The 5,081-nt window shown below is 34.4% G+C and overlaps 1 pseudogene; it reads left to right on the top strand.

The window, feature by feature from the left end:
- Nucleotides 1-2,556: 2,556 nt before the first annotated feature.
- LOC120149014 lies at nucleotides 2,557-3,739 on the top strand (annotated as a pseudogene).
- Nucleotides 3,740-5,081: the final 1,342 nt, after the last annotated feature.

Raw genomic sequence — 5,081 nt, 5'->3', positions numbered from 1 at the left:
TCAGGTAGCTCCTGATGATTTTTCCTATCATAGACCACCTATTCAAGGAAAAAAATTGTTATACGCTGTATAAAATTATTAATATACAAAATCAGTTTATAATTACCTCAGAAGTAGTGGAAATACGAATGGGTTTCTTCACAACGGGACAAAAAGGGCATCGATACCATGCCCCAAGACTGCAGCAGTAGGAGACATCCGCCGATAGCATTACGCCTGTAGTCAGTGGCTCCACACATCTCCCTGTACAGCAAAGCCTAAACTGCCGAGCCCCAACTGAATGATCCGATGAGACGAAAGTCGCTAAGATGTCGCAACCACTGCAGTGAAATAGGTTGCGCGATTTGTCCGGCATCAGCAACCCTCCTATCAGCTGCAGTATGCATGCCCGTGCATACATCTTAACCTCATCCTCAGAGGCGTCTGCGCTCAACTCCCGAAAATTAACATCTAACTAATTTAACGATATCCTACCTCCGATAAAATTTTCGGGACACGTTCTAGACTATCCCGACACAAAACAGTCCAAGAACTGGAAGCTATCTCCGATATCACATCTCCATCCACCGGAAGCCCCAGGTGCTAGAACATCCTCAAGCGTGATCGTGCACTCTCCGCACGGAAGATGAAATGTGTGGGTCTCCGGCCTCCACCGCTCTACTAAGGCAGAAATCAGGTCTGGCTCTATCTTACAGTGACCCTGATATCTAGCTATGTAACCGAATCCAGCCTCTACTAATACGGCAAGACACGGCTGTGTATCACTAACTTAAGATTCCCAATAAAAGGATCTAATACACGGTCATTCTCCTAAAAATAATAATTACAAAAATTATTCTTAATCTTATAATCATGCATTAATGAATAAACTAATTATTAATAATAATTTAAATTAAATTAAAACGTTAAAATGTTACCGTATCAGTAAAGTGTCGAGATATTTAATTATTAATATAATAATCATGCATTAAATAAAAACTAAATATTACTAATAATTTAATTAAATTAAAACTTTAAAATGTTACCGTATCAGTAAAGTGTAGAGATATGATTTCCATCCGAGCGAAGTAGATTGTCTTCCATTATATATCTGCAAAAGAATTATATTAGTAAAATATTAATAAAGTAAAAATAAAAGTAAAATATTATAAAATATACCTTAAAAAGAGAGTATTTGAGAGAAATTTAAAGAATTTGAGAGAATTTGGTGTGATAAAAGTGATTGAGGATGGGGGTATTTATAGGGAGGATGGGGACGAGGGTCGGTAATTAGGGGTATAGCGCGCCCCTGCACCGCGCTATACCCCACATGTCATATAATAAGTATAGCGTTGCAGGGCCGTGCTATACCCACGTGGCGTCAGCTCACCGTATAACGCGGTGCAGGGGGCGCACTTTACTGTTAAGGGTGTTATATCAAAAAATATAGTCTGACCGGTGTTAGATCAATAATATTATCAATCACCGGTGATATATCGGGAAAATCGCCTTTGCTTATGGATATTTCTTTTTCATATAATATGTGTATTAGATTAAATTCATGGACTGAATCACGAATAAAATAATAAAATATTCCTCATTTATTAAAAAATTATGATTTTATTTCCAATTCAGTCCTTGCAGTTCTACGAAATTGAAATTATGGAAGGAAAATAAGAAGTGTCCCTTCTCTGTAACGGAATCGGTCAAGTCTTCTTCCTTTGGCAATTTCTATGACTCCCGTTTTTCACAAATCTGAACTCTTCTGTCCCACCGTTAAGGGTATGTTTGTCATTTTGGGACCAAGTGATGGAGAATCATGACCTAATTTTTTAGTGAACTATACATTTAGTCGTCTAACTCTTATTTTAATTTACTTTTAATTGTTTAACTATTCTTTTTAAAAATATCACTAACATTATGTTTAGTTTTATCTTGATTATTTGTCGTTAAAAGATTAATAATGATATTATGTATCATCAAATGATGCTATCATATCATTATGAATAAATAAATAAATGTTACTTAATATTTTTAATAATTTTTAATGCTTAATAAAAAGTAAAACCAAAATATTTCTAAAAACTAAAATAATAGAGAAGAAAATAAAATCAAATATTACATTATTGATGATTTGAAAAAATATTTAGATGAAAGAAATAGAATCATAATAAATTAAATGATTAAATATTGATTCACTCAAATATTTTCATGCTTAGACCCTACATGCGGTCTTAATTTTCCTAAATGAGGCAAACAAGATTTGGGAATCTTGAAATGGGGCAGCACTTCGAAGATGCCACTTTTTGTCGATTTCCTTCAATACGACGTGAGTGCCCGTCGTTGGAGCCAAGTAGGCCCTTCACCCACTTCCCATTTTGACCTTATTACCCTTTCCTAATTCAACCTGTTTACTCCATATGATCATCATACAAAAACAATATTTAATTAGTAGAAAGAAATAGTCCATAGTTCTTAGTCCTGTCCTCTTTGTACAAACTACTTCTATAATAAATTAATGAAATGCGAGTGTCAATGGACCGTCGTCTTTCTTTCTTCTTTTGTTAGAATCTCCGGCATGTCAATTTCAAGGAACCCTCAGCCAACCTTAAAAGTCTGTCCTCTTAGTACAAAGCTTAGTGTAACTATTTTCTTTCTCGTAACATTTACAACTTTCCAGTCCCTTTTAAATCCTCTTTTCCTTATTTTTCCTGTTTCTGTTCCCCCTCGTTGATACCCTCTTTATATATAGAGGTAAAGTCTTGTGCCAAGATTGTAGGCTCAATTCTTCTCTTTTGCGTTTCATTTTGTTAACCACAGATTGAAGATGGAGAAGCTTAATTTTGTGAAGGACGGTGTGTTGAAATTGCTCCTGGTTCCGGTTTCATCCCACGGACGAAGAGCTGGTGGTTCAGTACTTGAGAAGAAAAGGTGCTTGCTTGGCCTTTACCTGCCTCCATCATTCCCGAAGTTGATGTTTGCAAAGCCGATCCCTGGGATTTGCCAGGTAAATTAGAAGCCTTTAGGGGAAATCAAAGAGTTTGCTTTGCTTGATGAACTGATACATCGGTGTATTTGTTTTTTTATTATTAGGTGATTTGGAGCAAGAGAGGTACTTCTTTAGCACCAGGGAAGCCAAGTATCCCAATGGGAATAGATCCAACAGATCCACGGTTTCGGGTTATTGGAAAGCAACTGGAATCGACAAACAAATTGTGACTTGTAGGGGTAACCGAGTAGTTGGTATGAAAAGACCCTGGTTTTTTTACAGAGGAAACCCCCAAAGGGAACTAGAACCGACTGGATCATGCATGAATATCGTCTCCTTAGCGCCGAGACAGCAGCCTGCAACGCGCAGTGGAAATTGGGTGTTGTGCCGGGTTTTCTTGAGAAAAGAAGTGGTGGGAGTATTAAAAACGAGAAGGAAGTACCAACAAAGCAAGGACAATGAGGCCTGTTCCTATAATTTCCTGACCAAGGAGAGGACCGGCTTAAATCTCTCCCCTTCTTCGTCCTCCTCTTGCTCCAGTGGGATCACACAAGCCTCAAATAATGAAACGGATGACCACGAAGAAAGCAGTAGTTGCAATAGTTTTCCTTATTTCAGAAGAAACCCTTGAAAGAAATCAACCACCCCAGAGTTAAACTCCTGTTTTTTTTTTTCAATTTCATTATGCCGTGTATCAGTCTGATTAGCCAATCAGATTAATAACCCTCTTTTGAACAAAAAAAAAAGCGATCAAGTGCTAGTAATTTCTCATGTCTTTGGGTCTCTCTTTTTGCCTGTGATTATCACGCAGCAGAAAAGTACAAAAAGGAAAAGAAGGTAGTGCTCGGCATGCATCAACTATTATTTGAAGGAAAAGGTGAAACATGTTAGAAAAGAACCCAATTCTCCCACAATTATTTTCACAATGGGATCCAACCTCCAAATATTCCGAGCCGCTACCCAAATTCTTGTCTTCCTGTACAAGAAAAACAAGCAAGCATTCTGAGCCAGTTTTTTTCTTCTGAGCATTTGCAACTACTGTCGCATACTCAAAGAGTAAGTCTAAGGTTGTAGGAAAACAGGGTTAAACTAATATTGCCATATAACATGACATGGACTAGTTGGTGGGAGAGTAGGGGAGATGGTGGAGTTTATGAATCTCCCCATCTCACTGCTTTTTTAGTTGCGGATTTTGCAAATGATTCTTTTGAAACTTAGGCCCAAGATTAAGTTCTTTAACTGTTGAACACTAATAGGAGTGTAAATGAGTTTATCATTCAATGAATTGTTTATAGATACGAGAACTCTCATTTGTTTATTAAGTCAAATAAAATAATATAAAAAAATATGAGTTTATTTATTAAATAAAATAAAATAAATAAAGTTTTTTATGTTTATTTAGTAAACTAACGAACACAAATAATGATATATTCATTTGTTTATATTTATCATGAATAAACTCATTTATTCATTTTTTTTCTTATAAGGATTAAATTGAACATGGAACGAATTTCAAAAGTTCAAAGTATAATTTAAAGAGTAATGGCGTAATTCTACTATTTTTAAACATATAAATGAATTAAACAAATATTAAAATATTAAATGAGTTCAACATAAATTGAATATTAATACTTTTAAAAACACATTTAAACACGAATTCAATTTTTTTTCATTTAAACCTTAATTTTTAGAGAAAATTATGCTAGTATTTAAACTATCAGTTTTGATCTATTTTAATATCTAAACTTTCTATTGTTTTCAAATTATACCTAAAGTTTTTTTTATTTCATTTTAGTACCCCTATTCAAAATAACGTTAATTTTGAATTTTAAAAAAAGTTTAAGTACTAAAGAACCAAACTGATAATTTATGTACTAAACACACTACGTTTTAATAGTGGGGTACTAAAAAAACAAAAACTAATCATTAGGTATGGTCGTGAAAAAAATTAAAATTTATACTAAAATGGACCAAAACTAATGTTTAAGTATTATTACGTAGTTTACCCAATTTTTTATACTCCAAATTTATTTATTAGAATAATACCCCAAACAACATTAGTTGTAAAAATCCCTCAAATTATCCGCATAAAACTACTTTTGTGTCATATAAA

The sequence above is a fragment of the Hibiscus syriacus genome, unplaced genomic scaffold (genome assembly GCF_006381635.1).
Source record: "Hibiscus syriacus cultivar Baekdansim isolate YM2019G1 unplaced genomic scaffold, ASM638163v2 tig00110988_pilon, whole genome shotgun sequence".
Lineage (NCBI taxonomy): Eukaryota > Viridiplantae > Streptophyta > Magnoliopsida > Malvales > Malvaceae > Hibiscus > Hibiscus syriacus.
The sequence above is the reverse complement of the archived record's forward strand: the minus strand, read 5'-3'. Positions and strand labels throughout refer to the sequence as shown.